This window comes from Halichoeres trimaculatus, unplaced genomic scaffold (assembly GCF_033239565.1).
Source record: "Halichoeres trimaculatus isolate MK-OKI-2021-1 unplaced genomic scaffold, fHalTri1.1 fHalTri1_scaffold_15, whole genome shotgun sequence".
Lineage (NCBI taxonomy): Eukaryota > Metazoa > Chordata > Actinopteri > Labriformes > Labridae > Halichoeres > Halichoeres trimaculatus.
This window is the reverse complement of record NW_027437193.1, coordinates 20,573,752-20,591,944: the sequence shown is the minus strand read 5'-3', so window position 1 is coordinate 20,591,944 and position 18,193 is coordinate 20,573,752.

Sequence of the window (18,193 nt, the reverse complement as noted above, 5' to 3'; positions counted from 1 at the left end):
AACCAGTGTTGTGAGTGAACTTGTAAAAATGAACTGCTCAGTTTTGAACCAATGAAGGAAAACGTGAGCATAGTTCACTCCTGGGGTAACTTATTCATGAGCAGTAAAAGTACATAGAGAGCTTTGAACTAGCTGATTTAGTATCAGACTGTAAACATGTTTTGTTGGGCTGTAAGTTGGGAGTCTCAATATTAGGCCTAATGGGGATTGACTCACTTCAGGAGCCAGCCTCCTGTGGCCACTCAGTGAACTACAGTTTATTTCCTCTCTTGATTCTGCAGTGGCTTTATTCCCCAGCACTGAGGATTGCTGCTCGGTGAAATCATTTTCAGATGTAGTTTCTCAGACAGTTATGGGGGAGACAGGTGGAGGAACAGATGCTGATGTGAGCCCCCTACTTCTCCTCCTCCTCCCTCCTCGCAGCAACATCACAGCTACTTCACACACAGCAGACAAATCTCTCAGACATTTGAAAGCTGAATGACGTTAGAGAGGAAAGTTAGCTGCCACCAGTCTCTAGATTTGGTTGGAGGAGAGAGCAGGGATGTAGGTCTTTGTGTGTTTGTTAGTGCAGTGACAGGTACAGCAGATGAATCTCTAATTAGAGTCTTGAGTCTGTTCTTTTGGGAACACAACAATAATACAAACGCTTAATTCTCCAAGCCAGAAGTTGTTTGATGTTGGCGCAATTATTCGTTATGTTTGCCAGGAGAGTCCTTTGTCTCCTCCTTTCAAGTCATCTTGTCATTATGCTCGTCACTCACACTGAAAACCTGACTGACAAAGGCCCCTCTGTGTTAAACAGGCTGTGATGAGAGTGTCTGTTTCCATGATGGGATTGAATCAATAGTCTGGTCCCACTGATTCCCCTTTTTGCTTCAATGTTATCCCCCCCCCCCCCCCCCCCCCAAAAAAAAAAAAAAAAAAAAAAAAAAAAAAAAAAAAAAAACCCAGGATGTATGGGATTTTTCTTCTTTTAGGCAAAGACAATTAAACGATTAGGAGTCCCATGATAAACTCTAAATTGTTGTTGTCACTGTTAGTGTTTTGGGATTTAAAAGTGAAGCTTACATAGAAATTCTTAAAGGGGACATATCCAGTAAGGCGATTTTGTAAATACTGCCATGCTGCAAAAACCGCCCCCCTGGCTCTACCCCCTCCGCCCCTCTGATAGAACTGTACAATCAGAGCACAAAGGGCTGTGACGTTGCGAGGTTACTGGAGGTCATTCTCCAAACGGAGCGTTTCAACGAGATCTTCAGAATGGCCTAAAATGAGGATATTGAGAACGCGATTGTGGGGCAATGAAGGGACTAAATGACTTGTACTGAGGGCAGAAATGCTTTACAGGCATCCCAGTCTGGCATAGTGAAAAGGAGAAACAAGCATGATATTTCCCCTTTAAATCAGATTTTTCCTCATAGCAGAGAATCATGGTAGGGAAACCAAGACATCTATAGATGGTTCCTAACATGGGGGTCATGAGGTGCCTTCAAAATAAAAGGGAGTGTTATTATTAAATAATTTAAGTCAAATGAATGAATCACATGTGTGTTTTATCCATTATTGTGAAAAACATTGAAAACTTTAGACTTGAATTAAATTCACTGCTGAAGTCTAACATGAAAATTACTTCAGAGTAACAGCTGTTTAGCTGTGGTCTTATGTTGTGGCGTTAAAAAATCTGCTTCTGGATTGCCTTATTAGTGCTATGTACAGCTTTGAGCAACCTCCAGGGGCAGTGGGGGTCGCCAGTCTCTGGGACTATCATTTGGGGGTTGCAGGCTGAAAAGTTTGGGAACCCCTGTCCCATAATACGGAAGTTGTGATGGCTGACAACCTTTAACAGCTCAAACAATCCTCACTTAAAGGGTATGAGCTGCAAATGCAGAATGATGCAAGTTCAAAAATACATTAAGGAGTCCAAAACAAACTCAACAGCTGAGAATTACCGCAAATGGAAAACAAGACTACTGTATTATCAAGTATAACATGCAAAATCAAAAACACAAACACAGGAACTACTAAAGAAAATCGTATGTATATGCTTCAAATTCAGAGTTTCTAATGTAAGTGATCCAGGCCTGCAGGGCTACAATGTAAAAAGTTTTATTGTTGATAGGACAGAGAGATGTTTGTCTCTATGGAGGCGGTCACACTGGCCATCTGTGCCATGCACAAGCACGCTTCACTTGTAAATACTGTCAGTGCTCCTCTTGAAAATCAAACTGAAAATTGACACCTTGCATAATCAATCAAATCAGGGATGTCAGAGGAGTATGTCTGATCAAAACCACTCAACATAAGCCAAAAACTAACTGAAGTGAAACCCATGTTCTTTGTGTTTTCCAATGTGCTGACTCTCTTGGATCGTACTTCTTGCAAACAGAGGCTCACAATGACATAGGTGGGATATGTGTGTGTTGGATTATGACGTGATGACGTGTACAAGAGACATTATAAAGAGATTTATACTGGAGTTGTGATTGCTGACCGTATCTGCCAGTGGGGGAATTGTGGTGCAGGAGGCCAATCAGGCTTGAGTACTGCACGATATGGATGGCCAGTCTGACCACTCGCTGAGTGTCCACTTTGTTCAAGACTGGTCTCCTGTACAGGTTTGTGGCACCTCTTGCCCAATATTTGCTGAGACTGTCTCCAGTCCCTCGTTATCCCTGACTGGATAGGTCATCGGGATAATCATTAGTACGGATGCACCGATACCAATTAGTGGTATCTGTTATCCGTGTATCGGTACCCCTCAAAGCTCAAACACATCCATGGTGCTGGTCCAGGCAAACAGCTCTCTTCCTTTTTTTTTTTTCTTAAATTTACCAGCGCTCTTTGCTCCTTGACTTAAATATTGCCTCTGATGCACTCGCTTTGTTTTTTTCTGCATAACCAGTTTACAAGGTATAAAAGTTTACATTTATAAAGAACTTGTGTACATTCTGAAGAATTGTTTTGATGGTAAACATTTAAATATTTCACAGTTCAAATAAATATTAACTTCAGTAATTCCATGAACTCATTTTTTTTGCCTTTTACCCCAAACATTACTAGTCTTATCCCACAGTATGATGAGCAAGTCATTATTAAACACAATCTTTAGATGGACATGTACCCACACTCAGAGGCCATTCAAGCAGAATCACTTCTTCTTGAATTGCCAACATCTAAAATTTTGAATGCAAGCCTTCAAAAGTGGGTCACTTATAAGTGACTTTGTGGTGACTATTCACTTCTAGTCTGCAGCTTATCAACTTAAAAAAACTACAACAACTTACTAAACCCAACCAAAGTTCAGGCCATTTTTTTTATTTTATCTCCCAGGTGGCCAATCGCAGCATTCTGGACATCTGTAATGATAGGAAAGCTTGTGTTTGCTTGTGCAACAAAAGGAACGCATTAAATATTCCAGCTTGTAATTTGTGCAGAGAAGAAGAGGAGAAATGAAGGAGGCCAAATGAGCTTTTCCCTCTGGGCTGCAGATTGTTATAGTCTCTTGAAATCTGGGTCTTTGTTGTCTGTGTGAGCTGTAATTGAAAAGTTCCAACCCCCCCAACCCCGTCTGTTTCTGTCTTCCTTCCGCTCTCTCTTTTTCTCATCTCCCTCTCTATCCTACCCCTGACACCATATAACTTCCTCTCCCTCATCCTCGACCAGCGCTCTCTCTTCTCCTCTTTCAACGTCTTTTATGCTTCTCTCTTTTTGATTTCCATGTCATATCCCACCCCCCCCCCCCCACCCCTCCTTCTTCAAGCCGCCGTCGCCCGCTGTGCTTTAGGACCAATGTAGCCGATTTTGATCATTTGCAACCCAGCCATCCTCCAGCAGATGGGAAAAGAGGCGGAGAAAACCTCAAGATGATGTGAAAGAGCTTGACATGACAGTGGTGTTAATATGCCTGAACACAAATACCAAACATGCAATGTGCCAAAGCAATCACAACCCAGGAGTGACGTGATTTCCTGTCATATAAGAAGAGGGGAGATTCAGCTGCATACTATGTGACATACAGGCCTGGGCATAAAGCAGGACCCTGTCTGTGACTGTTTGCAAGTTTTGCATCAGCTCTGTTGAAATGAAATAAGAATGAATTTTGCTGAGGAGTTCTGCAGACTTGTTACTGTTTCAGCTGATATCAAGCCATAGCTGCAAATGTGTTTCACCAAGTAATTGCTTCTTCTGCAGCTTTTTTGTGAAGGAATGAACTGTACTTGATGAGCAGAGTGTACGACAGATCATGTCTGCGCTGTGTGCCTCGCACCCATTGTTCTTTGAAAGTCTTTCCAAAATGGAAAAGTGATGTTACTTGGCAGCAGGTGGCGAATGTGAAAGTGCAAACAAATTGGAACGGATGATGATGATGAGGTCTCAGCTTTTCTAATTCCATTTAACCCTGGAGTTAAAAGACAGCGATTGGAGCGAAACCTCTCGAGTGTGAGTAATTGGACAGGGATCGCAGAAAAACATGTTTGGAAACCTAACAGCAAATGCCCCCACATCTTAATGCAAGCATGAGGGAGCAGAGGCACATTAGCAGTTGTTTCAGCACATTAAACCTGATCTCAACACTCAAATTCAATAAATAAATGAGTTTTGAGAGCTCTCCTGTACAGCCTTTTGTGAACTGAATACCCTCAGCTCTGCTTCTGCTTCAGGAAGCAAACAGCAAAATAAAAAGCACCGATGGCAGTGAGAGAAAAGTTGTGCTATTTTCCGTCAGGTCTGGGGTCTACCTGGTCGAGCGCTCCTCACTTCTCTTGGTTATTCAGGTCAGGGAACGCACATGTCCAAGGCTTTGTCAAGGCATTGGCTTCTGTGGCCCAGCTGCTATTTTTGCCTCTTCCCTGTTCATGCCCTTTCATTCTTGAGTCACACTGGAGCATTGAAAGGCTGACCTAAAATAGTGAGAGCCTGTCACACGATGGGACATGAACATCTGTGCACAGGAAAGGCAACCAAACAACAACGAGGAACAAAAATGCTTCTCTATACATCACATTGCTTTATAGTAACAGGACTTAAGAAAAGTACTTAACTAAGACCTGTTCCTTTAGGTGACAATGCACAATGTACTCTGTAAATCTAGCTTTCATTCTCTCTCAAACATTCTCTCTCTCACACACACATTTACAACAATAAGACAACGATGGCAAGTGTTGGTTTTTTTTCTGTGCTAAAAACTGCAGCCCCTCTTCTGGCCACTTGGGGCTAGCTTCACTTTATGCCATTTAGGACCAACGCTTAAATCACCAGAGCCCTTATGCATGACAAGCCATTGGCGGGGAAAACAAACCATTTGTAATGGCAAAAAAATAAACAGATTAGTAGTATCCATGAACCAGTATAACAGACCAAAAAGTGTTAGATTGAATAGAGGTACACCCCACCATTACAGGCGCTATCAGCAGGATTACAGCACCTTTTCGGCTGTTTATCACGCAATGTGTTACCACAAATATGCATAGACAGAGGAACATCCTCTGGAAAGGTGGTGATGTGTATCCCTACAACAACTTTAGATTTAGGAGACTCAATATTTTTTCAGTGAACAGATGAGATAAGGGAGTCCATCCAAGTCTCAAACCAGCGAGGCTCGCTTCCATCAGTTTTAGTTCAGTCAGTTTGGTTCACTCTTTGCTTTTATACGTCTAGGTCCTTCCAAGATGTGTGGTGAAATGTTGCAGTTCATAAACTGCTTTAAGAGTTATTTATCGAGATACTGGGGGATTGCTGCCACGTATGTTTCGCAAAGCAGCTTTAATATTACTGATTTTTATATAGAGGTTTTCTACTGTGCATTTACTGTGTTCAGGATCGCCAAGCTTTCTCTTTGCTAACCTGATTGACTCACTGATAACAGCTGTTCATATTTGTGTATTCATATTATAAAATCTTCATTTCTCTGGCCAATGAATGTTTTTGATCTTCTCTCAGTCACACCGATACCGCTCGCCAGGTTTATTGCTGTTTGCGTGGTAGGCATGCGCAGTTTAAATTTGTGTGATGGGGTTTTCCAGGAGGTTCCCCTTAATTATGACATAATCTAAACCTGAGTCTCTTTTATGGTGTAATTAGCGGGCTGGCCGATTATTTGCAGTCATGCATGCGGCTAATGCTACAGCCAAACGGGCCGTTCCATAACAGAAGATTAGGACTAATGGTCTCCTTTGTTTAATGACAGAATGTGCATATGGGCTCAGGTTTAGAGTTGAGTTAATCAAGGTATCAACCTTGTACCTTCAACAAAGGTACAATATAAATATGAATGACCCATCTACAGCTCCTCCCAGTTAATGAACTAAGCCAAAACACTGATTCAATCAGGGTTGATAAAATTTTGAACCAAGACACCTGCAGTAGCAGTGTAGTTGGTGGTGCTGTGGTGATGTGACACGCCTTCTGCTAACTGAAGAGTTATTCTCAAATCTGCAAATGCAGTAAAGATCTCTGCAGGTAATGCATTTGTTAGCCAAATGTTTCCTCCTTTGGAAATTAAGGACGTAATAAAAATTACCTTCTCTGACAAATGAGCACTATCACTTAAACCCACAGAAAAGACAGAAGACAGAAATAACCATTCTGAAAGCAGCATTAAGAAAATGCGTTCCACTTTTCTTCCCCTCCACTGTAACTCATGTTCTATACGTTCACTAAGGAGACCTGTTGTGCTCGTCATGTTTTACAAAGAATGATTTATCCCCATGGCTAACATTCTTTAGTTTGTGCAACCAACAGGGAATTTTGACTTTTCTTTTATGAGTGAAAACCCATTAGTATTATTAAAATGTGATGGTACTAATTTGTGGGAAAAGCTGTTGTTGCTCGCTCATTCGTGGACATACAGTTTATTGGTTTGGGCAGCAGCTTGTGCCCAGAGTAGGATGTTGTCTGCAGAAAAATGGTGCATGTACATGTAATATTTGATGACCAAGTTTGTTTCGCACATCAAAGTTAACTCAAATTCATGAAGCGCATTGTGATGCTTACAAAGATGTTGTTTAATCAATTGAAGATAAGATGGGAGAAACAAACAACAACATCAAAAAAGTGATCAGGGTCAGGTTTTCATCATGAGGAAAACTGATGTTAGTGCCTTTTAGTCAGTTGTTAAATCGTCTTATCAAATGACAAATTAACTTTTTTTTCTTCTGAATTTCCACTCTCTACAAGCAACATTCTATTGGTCATTTCTGTCTCAAAAAAAAAAAAAAACCCTTTTATAGCTGCTAATACTTAACTTGAGGCTTCAGATTAGTTAATGGCCTGAGGTTGACGTAAAGTGGCTCCATACCGTATGGAAAGTCTGTGCTCAATATATATAGTTGACAATCCACTCCTCGGTTGTGCTCTAGGTGTTGCTGCAAATGCAAAAGAGTTTATTACAAATGCGAATTTATTCAGCATTGTGAAAGTTGAACAGCTTATAAATTATGGTTTTCTTTGTAGGGGTTGGATAAACAAAGTATAGGGTGGTGATAAAACACCTTGTGAAGTGATTTCATGCTTTGGTTAGATCAGGGCCTCTTTCTCCTCTTTTCTTTTTCTTTTTGTTCACTGGTCTACAATGACCCTGCTACTGGCACTATGGCTCCATATTCACAATTTTTTAACATCAGTTTGCCTCAACAGATGAAATAACTGGTCATTTTATTTTTCTACTTTTTAAGTGGCTTTTCTTTGAATATTCTTATTGGCATGAAGGTTATGGGTAATTTGTGCAGGGGCAACCTTTCCTGAAGTCAGGCCATTAAATTACGAATCCTCTATCAATTTCACTATTGGATTAACTGTTACAACAATGCACTGAACAGGGGAATTCAACAGAATTTGACTTGGGAGGAAGCTGGATAAAAGAAAGTGCTTGAACTTTTTGAAACTGAAGATCTATCATCTATTCAGGCATCAGAGCTCAAGAGAGGAATGATACTAGCTCTGAAACACTGGCAGGTTCACGGTAGAATATTTTTCCTACGCTGCCTCACAATCCTGAGAGAGCATAGCTTGTTTACATTCCCTACAGCAGAAAGGAGGGGGGGGGGGCAGAGCGCACTAGCGCTGCGCGGAAGGATACATGACCAGTTAGTTAGGTCCGGATAAATATTTATATATCCAAAGACTTGATGCACTTAAAAGATATTTTATGTAGCGTACTCTTAAACTGTGGTATTACCTTTTGATTTTAGTTCTTGTAGGCAGAGAAAATAGCGAAAATAGCAGAGAAAATAGCCTTTGAATTTGGTACGGTCTCTCCCTGTTAGCGTCTATTTCCTCGTCACCATCGATTACAGTTTGTGTCTTACTGAGGGAGAGGAGACAACTTTCTACTGTATCTAATGTCCTTAGTGGTCACATAGAGCTCATACAACCCCACTTCAAAAATACTGAACTATCCCTTTAAGGTACATGCATGGCCTGCCTACATCATTGTGAAGTGTCTCATTATATGAAACACAATCTTATCAGAGTCAGCACAATGAGGCAAAGAGAACACTGCTACAACATTAGTGACTTTTTTGGCTTATGGTAAGCAATTTTGGTGTAAAAGAGCCCTCTAATACCCCTGCTATTGTTTAAAATGATTGTTGAGAGGGGCGGTTGCAGCGGTCACATGTCATGGAGTATACCTCAAGTTTTGCGTGCTTGTGCTTGTGCATGTAGTGAACTATGCTGAAGCCTGCCTCTTTAAAGCATACCAAAGCAGAGAAGTGAATCGTTTGTAAGGAAGGTGCGCTTTCGGTCACACTGGCCTAACAAACAAGGTTTTAGTGTTGATTGTGCTTAAAGGTCCCATATCATGCTCCTTTTCTGCAGTTTAATATGGATAATTGATGTCTTCATGAAATGGTAGTAACATGTTTTGGTCCAAAAAGCCAATAAATCAAGCACAGCAGCATTGTTTCCAGGCTCTCATAGCCCCTCTGTTCAGAACGCTCTGATTTAGTGGGCGTGACCTTCATATGTAAATAAGCCACCGCTTATACCACCCAGCTCTTCCGCATCACTGAGAGCGGTGCCACGAGCTTTGAGTGCACAATGTTTGGAAAACAGCGAAGCTGGTTTACTGTAACATTATAGGCCAAAACAACAGGCTAACTGCAGCTAAAGTTAGCATCCTGAAGCTAACATAGAAACAGGGGGGACACTGAGGAAAAGCTCTTACATCTGCTCCACAGCACACAGCATTTGAAATACTCACATTTCCGGGGTCCGAGGTTTGTTGGTGGATGGTTGGTAATGCTCCTGGATTCAGGACCAGTCTATTCGCCGGCCCTCTGTTGTACTGTCCAAAGTTGGAAAAGCAGTCGGCCGTGAAGTGACACACATGCACAGTTTTACTGAGTGTAGCTGGCACATTTCCCTCAAAAATGAACTCTAGCCACTTGGTCTTGTCTTCTTCTGAGATGTGAAGCTTGTGCACGATGGAAATATGTGGCTGTTTACAGCCAAAAAATAAGAGCAGTGATGGCTCTTCAACTTCGGCTTTCTCGGGAGTGGGTGGGAGGAGGTTCGGAGATATCTGCTCCAGTGGGCCAATCAGATCAGACTTGCTCCTGATTGGACAAAATCGGGTAAATCCCCAAAATCCAAACAGCTTGTTTTAGGTCAGGATTTTACATTCACCATCACTACTAAGTACAGGTTTTTGTCATTAAATATCACATTTTGTGAGCTGGGAGGAAAGCCAAAGACCCACAAATTTCACTAAAAGACTTAATAAAATGATCTTCACATAATATGGGACCTTTAAGCACAGTATGGTTTGCCACCGTGACCGTGTCCTAATACAAATTTTTAAAAAAAGAAGAAGAAAAAGAAAAAATCTCTTTGATTTACTTTCTATGTAAAATTTGTGCAAAAGTTAATGAAGTATGTTCAAAAAAGTAAAATGTATCCTGACTTAAAAAGCTTAATTAAAGTAAATAGTTGAAAAAGCATTAGAACGGATGTTTGAAGTTTACCTGGCTTCTTAACATCTGACTCTATCATAGGAGCAAATTCTGGGTTGAAAGATGTGAATGTAATTTATTGTTACCGAGTCACACAAAAACAGGCATATCCTTGTGAGGCCCTGTTAGACATATTCTATTCTATTTCTGCAAAGCTTTGAAGTAAAACCAGACTGAAACTACAAATTAAAGCTCTTTTATTATTCCACTGCGAGCAGTCACCGTGAACTTACACTCATATAAAGCTTGATTGTGGGAAGATTGAAAGAAATTTAGCACTCATAAATGTCAGTCTTGTGTTACAAAGCACAAAGTTAGAGTTCATCGTTTTCCTTTGAGGTAGGAGAGCACTGCTCTTCTTTGACAATAGGTCTACTGGAGGGGAACAGTGGATCTGAATCTGTTAACACACATCCAGCTTTTTTTCAATCCTGGCCTTTAGGCAGGGTAAAAAATAAGAGACAAAAATGAAAAACTTCAACTAGGCAAAGTAAGTCAGATTTAATTGGTTAAATTGTGAATTAAGGCTTGTTTTTCCTGGCACTTCAATTTAATAAGGTTATTTTTGCTTTTTGAAGATTGATGATATATATTTTAATTCTCATTTTTTCCACAATATAAGAGTGAATAATTTGTACTTAAGTCCTCTGATCTGAAATTGGCTTTCTGCCTTTATTATGCTGGACAACCGAAAAACTTCTTTTGAACAACCCCTTGTTTCAGACTGGAACTTTTAATATTCCTCTCCTGATAGTTAAAGTCATTTGGCAGCCACTTGAAACTAATAAAACTGACTAATACGTTACCATCCCTCCAGTTGAACCTGTTAGAAAATAATTGCTCATGAAGACATTTATGAGTTATGAAGGAAAATAAGCAATTATTGTTCTCCAGCTGGGCACTATATCTACCTTCTGCTAATTTATGCTGAGCAGAGCAGAGGCAGAGTAAGGAAAGATGTATAATGAGCAGGTGGTTATGTAAATGAGAACCCCACAAGGTGACGTGGAGTGGGGGTGGGGGGGGTGTCCTACTCACTTTTATTATTAACAAAAGATGAACAAGCTTACAAAGTACAGACATGGAGATGAGTTTAAAACTTTGGCCTACCTATTTGTCATAATTCACTTGAAACTAGAAATTTCCACCAAAGTTTGTAAGATCATAAGAATATTTTTCCCCTTTCTCTTTTTAAGCCAATAATGTGAGTGTATTGATTCTGTCATAAAACCCCTCAGAGGTCCAGGGCAATTTTCTGCAGTTTCTGAATGACTGGTTTATCTTTGTGAAATGGCATTGGGGATGCTGACCCAACCTCCCCTTGGTGCTGACTGGGCGTCTAGTTGGTATCAGAGAAGAGGGCTGGGGGTTACTTTTGTTATAACCTCAGTGTTATGACAAAGGCTCTTAAGAATAAAGAGATAACATAAAACCAGACGATAAGATGTAACAGATGTATTAAATAAAAATAATGTGATATTTACAAACAAACAGGTTCTCCAGAATCTAGGTTAACAAACAATAAAAAGGAAAGCTCTGTTTCAAACAAGAGCCAAGCAACAAAGTCCAGATCTGGAAGCAATTTGAACAAACACAAATTCTGGATTTTATAAGCCAAAACAAACTCAAATGCTGCTCTCATCCAAAGATGAAGAGACTTGGAAATCAGACTTCTACAGACTCACACTCTAGTTCAATCCTATGCCAAGCACAGACAAAGTTTGGGAAGACAGTTGATGCTCCAATCACCCATCTCCACCGGGTAGTCTGAGAGGAGGGAAAATACAAGCACAGGCACACAGGCACAAAAAACTATACTGTGCAAGCCATAACACTCAAGAATAGAGAAAAATCATGTAAAATATGTCTTTTTCAGAAGGCTCAGGAGAATCAAAATACTTTAACCAAGGGGAAGTTGGATGAAGTCCTAAGTAGGTATGATATAACAATAACATTTATAAAAAATGGATATATCTCGAGCTGCAGGTCTTACGAACTAGTTTTTGACATCACGTCTTCCTGAGGGTTTTGATTAGCCCCATACACATCTATAACACACTCCATTTGAATGAGTTGCAGCGTGGGTTAATTTGTATCGTCGGCAAAAAGCTTGTGTCTAATCACGTCTTTACATTAACTTTAACTGTAGTTCACTCACAAGAAAAAGTTAATTTCCACCTGGAGTGATCACAACATAATGCCAAACACTTACAACTTTACAACCAAGTGATAGATGTTATTTTGTACACACATCCACACACAAATACATGCACACGCACAAACATACAATTCAGTTACAGCACATCAGATCGAAAGATTTTCTAACCACATAGGCCTTGGCTTGGCTCTTTTCATCCTGTACTACTTCAGCCTCTAAAAACGTTGGGGTATTTTCAAATAAGCTGAATAGTTCTTTACATAAACATAGATTCTCTGACTATCTAGCAGCTCTTTGTCTCAGTCAGTAGACTTGTGTTTATTTCTATGTACAAATTACTCTCCATCATAACTTTTCTCTGCTGTAACTCTTAAACTCAAGTACTGGCCTCTCCCTCGCTGGGCTGCTCCAATGATCGGCTCAGTTGGCCTCAGAGTCGGGGTTCAGCTCACAGGGCGTCTCAGTCGCACAGTCAGAGACCCAGAAAGCCGCTGAGGATGATTTGATGGACTACTCCAGTCACCTTGGTCATATGGGAGAACAAAGTCATCATTTGATTATAAGATGAATGTTAGGAGGGCTCCTTGTGACAGCTTTGCAACACTCCTAATGCATCATAATTGCTTCTAATGTATTTTTGTGGGCCTTAGCACGGGGACGGCTTTGAAGAGCTTTCGTGAATATGTAATGATTCCTCGGTCAGTGGTGCATTGACACGTGGGCAGAAAACATCATCAGCAATGTGCCGGGGCAGTCACAGTGTCATTTGGATACATCACATCACGTCTAATCCAAACAATCGCTAATATATCCATCCTCACTGTGGACAAAGCTGTGTACACACTCTGAAACCTGTTGCAACATGTCCAAATAAATCCGTTTGTCGACTCTCCAGAGAACCTCCAAACTTTTTTCAAAATGTACAGGTGGCACTTTTCTGAAACAAAGGCTGACCTTCAGTTCTCATTATATGAAGTTGTGTTTCTAATTTGCCTGAGATGAGAAATTCAGTTGCCAAATATTCGTCTGCTGAAGACACTCTCTGGCTCATTACACAGAAAGAATATATAATGGTGTTCCAGCAGCAAGGTCAGACTCATCACGAATCCTCTGGTCAAAAGAGACAGATAAACTCTTTTTCTACCTCTATGGTTTCTAACATCCCCTCACTGTGATTTTAATTATGTTATCATGCTTTTTCACATTTTCAGAGCTCATTAGCAGACTGAATGAACTGCTACATGTTTGTTTGATCCACACTGGCTACACAGCTCAGGACACGTTAATGCTGGTCTGTGTGCAGTTTGAAGACAGGAAAACAGGATGGAAAGTCCTGATTTTAAGAGCAGACAGCTATTGTTCCTTCAAAGGTTGAGGCATCGTTGACTGTAAAGAGGGACGGCGTGTCTCCACTTTCTGCAGTAAAGCCGTCCCCTCCACTTTAAATCACACCACTTTTAGAGCCACAGCCTGCACAGTAGAGATTGAGTGGATCTAATGTCCCACTCCACTGCCTAAAACACACATTACTTACTGATACAACAACAAAGATCCCTCAAGTCAATACACTCCACTACAGAACACATTCTTGAGCTGGTCTGAAGCAGACAGCCGCAGCTCTGGAAAGTTCACAGACTTCTTTGTTAGTGTCATGTTTCCTCACTGCTTTGATCAACAAACACTGGGACGCAAAAAGAAATGACTGAATCGAGAAAAAGCAAGTAACGAAGAAACAATGCAGCTTCATCTATTTGACATGTATTTCAATGTTTAACTGATGTCCCATCTGTGGACGTGAAGGATGCAAGCTTTATGATCCAGACCCCAGCCTGCTTTGGCTCTGATGTTTGGGAGCTGTCATGGGGTCTACCTTTTAAGAGGGCTGTTGAAACCATAAGAAAAGAAAAGACCTTTATTGTCATTGTAACAAGAACAACAAAATTGAAGTCACAACAGCAATCAAGAAAACAAAAGTAAGAAAGTGTATAGAAAGTGCAAAAAGGTTCATAAGAAAATAGATGCTGACAGCTTGTCCATTATTCTCCAGTTCAGCCAGCCTCCACCTCCACAGGGTCCAGGACTGAGCTTCTTCAGCAGTCTGTTCAGTCTCTGTCTCCTGGATCGTGTCTGCTCACAGCAGGTGAAGCTCTTCCAATGTGGCGTTGGTGTCTGGTGTTAGCTCTGTTAGCCATGTCTGTGAAAAGTATGATGCTACTCTGCCCTCTGGTATTCCCTCTGTTGCTGGGTTAGCACGGCTAGCTTGTCCATCTTGTTGAAGGTAGATCTTACGTTCCCAATAACAATGGATGGAAGAACAGGTCCATGTCGTCACTTCTTAGCTCACACCTGAGAACCAGCACATCATCCTCAGCTCCTTCTCCTCACCTTGTGGGAAGACATCAGGCCTTGCACCAGTTAGCATTGACATGCTACAGGCTACCAACAGCTGAGTTCAAATGTTAACAATGCAGCCATGGTCACATGTAGGATCTCCAGACAAACACAGAAGCAAAAATGTCGCTGAAGCCACAAGAAGTTTGGTGTCCATGACCAACATATGAACCATAAACAGTAATGATCCACTCCAAATACAGAGATTACAAAAAGGAGATGAAAAAATTACAAGAAACGGACAAATAAGAGAGAACTGCTTCAAAAGGCAGTCATAGCCAACAGGGCGGCGCCTAGCAAAGAATCAACCTTTGGTAACCTCCTGATCTTTTCTCCACCCTTGACATGTTAATTGTCTTATAAAATACACTAAAGTTAGTCATTTCATTGATATTTAACATGGTGTTTGTCTCTTTTTTTGTCATGATCTTTAAGCCCAGCCATGACACCAAAATGTGAGCATTAACAGCTTTTTTCAAAAAGGGTTATTCGTGTTTACATGGCCATGAACAACCAGGCTATTGCTAATAATTTGAGTATGAAAGGGTCACTAACTGCATGTAAACACAGCCAATGACTGAGCTGCTTATTGTAGTGTATTGTGCTTTGGCAGCTTCTTACCTGTGTTTCTTTGTGCTCAGGTTCTCTGGTGAGCCTCTACAGTGACCTCATCCGAGTTTTCTGTGTCACTTTGAGGGTAACTTTTCTGGCCAGCAAGCTCTCTGCCTCCACTACCTGCTTCTTTTTTAGGACATAAAACTGGTTGTTTTCGCATCGTATTACTGAGTCAGACTCTGCTTTGGGGTTTGATTGAACTATCACCTTACAAAGAGGCTGGAGTCTTAAGTTAAGATCTGGATTTGAGAAGTCAGGAACTGATAGTTAAGGAAAGAAAGAGAGAGAAATAAATTAAAAAAGAGTAGAAAGATGAAAGTCTGGGGAAAAAGACAAGAGGTGAAATGTACAGTTTTTCCACAAGAGAGCAGAGATGTCTGGGAGTAGAGTATGCATTTGATCGTCTCTGCATCTGCAGTTAATGATCTCAAGTCTTTTAAAATTTTGTCACTTTAACAGCGAATAAGAGCTTGATGAGAAGATCAAATCTGGTAATAAAAGAATAATGTTCTGTTAACTGTCTTTGTTATAATGAAATCTAAAAAGATTTATTAAGAGAACTCTCTCTTTTGTAGCGTATCTGATTCCTCGTATTAGAGAGCACATTTTCTGTGTTTTGTTGTTGATGATCCTGATTCTCAGAATAGCCGCTACTGGAATTCAGATGAAGCAGATTTATCAGCTGTTCATCAATACTTCTACAGTTCTACAGTTTCATTTAGCAGACACTTTTGTTCAAAGTGACAGACAGCACAAGCAAGAATTTAAACAGAAGGGAAAAGCTTAGTATGTGCGACAAAGTGCTAAAAGTTATTTGGCTTCAGGCGCTGCCAGTAAGTGCAAGAAGATTTTTTTTTTGTTTTTTTTTTGCTTTTTTTCTTGTTTTTTTTTCTTTTTTTTTTTCCCTATGCAGAACAATACGTCCATTACTAACCACAATTAATCGCTGTTACAATATAGTTAGTATAGACATCTCTTATAAGAGACTCTGCATATCTCATGGAGTTTACTTGACTTTCTTTGTCACTTTATATCAGAAGCAGTGATAATCATGTTCTGTTCTCTGGTTAAGTTTTGCAGGTTATTTGAACCGTAAAAAGTTTAAGCTTTGAAGTTGGTGTTAAGTGTAGACAGTACACCTTTCATGTCCCATCACCCAGTTCTTTATAACAAAAGACATAAAACCTGCAAAGACAAGGATTACAAAGACATTGTTTGGAGGAGAATAGCTGTGGAGATTGAATATAACACCTCACAATTTTTTGCAATTTCGTGCCATTTATTTGTGCTGCACTTGGTGTACAAAGGCCTTTAGCCCAAGGCACTTATGTTTGCCTACTTCACCGTGCAAAACACTTGCACATTTATAAGCTTGTCATATTTATTCTATATTTTACAAGAGATTATAGTAAAGTATCATTTGAAAAACAAGTAGAAAGGGGGATTTTGCCATTTGAATGGCTTGATTTATGTATTTGAGCAACAAGGACAACTTTTTAAAAACTGATACAAGTTTGTTATACAACAGAATTGATGTTAAAAAGAGATGAGATGGCAAGTGCATTAATTGTTAACTGTAGATGATATTTCTTTTGTTTATCCTTACTTTCAGTACAGAGAGACAAATATAATAAGCAAGCAGAGTGCTGGGTCCACAGGGTGATTTTAATTACTTTTCATCTAAATGATAAACAGAAAGAGACGCTCTACTATCCTGTTACTTAAAACACATTGTGACACTCGAGCAACGTGTAAGGAGGAATTATGCAACTCTTGCCCTGGGTGTCCCCCAGGTTTGGGCCTTGCCCCCAGTGTTTACGTGGTCCAGCAACGCCCCTGGCTGTGACTAATCACTGGCTCACAGAGCCTCCAGTGTGGCTGCAGTCTCACAGTCCTGTTTTTGTTTAATTTTACCAAAGTACCTGTTCCCCTCTCCAGCACGGAGGAAAAACATAACCTACAAAATGTAGGCCACATTTTCACCAGGACATCATGTAACATTTTGTATTTGGCAGGGAGTTATGAACCGTGTTATTGATGTGAGGAATTGTTGGGTTTTGTGCTCAAAGACAGATATGACATTCTCTCTGACCTGCTTGCTGTCAGGATAATCTGCCCTGTCAGCTTTCATAAAGAACCAAAGGGACACAAAAAGAGTCCTTTGACTCAAACTAAGCCTCTTATTCAGATTTTAAGTCTTTGCTCTTTTCATGTGTGCTCTTCCTCTTCCGTTTACTGTCAGCCACAGTATCCTTCTCCCCGCTTATCTGTTAATCTTTACCCAAGCCCCTTACTATCAGAACTATTAGATATGTGATTGTGGAGGAGGCTAATTAGCAAAAAAACATGCCTGCTTCAATTTCCAGGAGTAAGTAAGCATCTGCTTTCCCTCCACAGCGAGGTTTTGTTGTTTGCAGCACATCACTGATTAGACAGTAATCTCTCCCACTGTGTCACCTGTTACCTGCAGACGAGCCGCTGCTCCTCATTAACCTTCAGCCGTAGTTGTGTGTTTGTCATGGCAACTCTCGCCCCTCATAAAGAAAACACAACACTCGTGCTTTTCATGTGCTGAGATCTCAGCGCACCAAAACAGCGGGTGTGGGATTATACTGTCCAGTGGATGAAGTGTGTCCAATCCCCCGCCTGGAAAAGAGATCAGAACACATAAAGTGTGTGTGTGTGTGTGTGTGTGTGTGTGTGTGTGTGTGTGTGTGTGTGTGTGTGTGTGTGTGTGTGTGTGTGTGTGTGTGTGTGTGTGTTTGGGCCCGTTTTGATTTGCTCATGAGCGTCATTCTGAGCTTTAGGCTTTTTATGTGAAGTGAGGTCATATTGGTCAGTCCTCGCTTCACCCACTTTCAGTTCGAAGTTGAGGATTAGGATTTTGGATTATGGATTTATTTTGAAATTAGGTTTTCGTAGGAAAGATTTCAAGGCAAGAATTAAGTCTGGAGTCACGTTTAACACCTGCTCACGGAGATAATTTACATACTTCAATAGATTTAACATTCTCCATTTGCCCTGGTGTATTAAATTGTAAGGATTAATAAAAACACTAAATCTCATAAAAAAA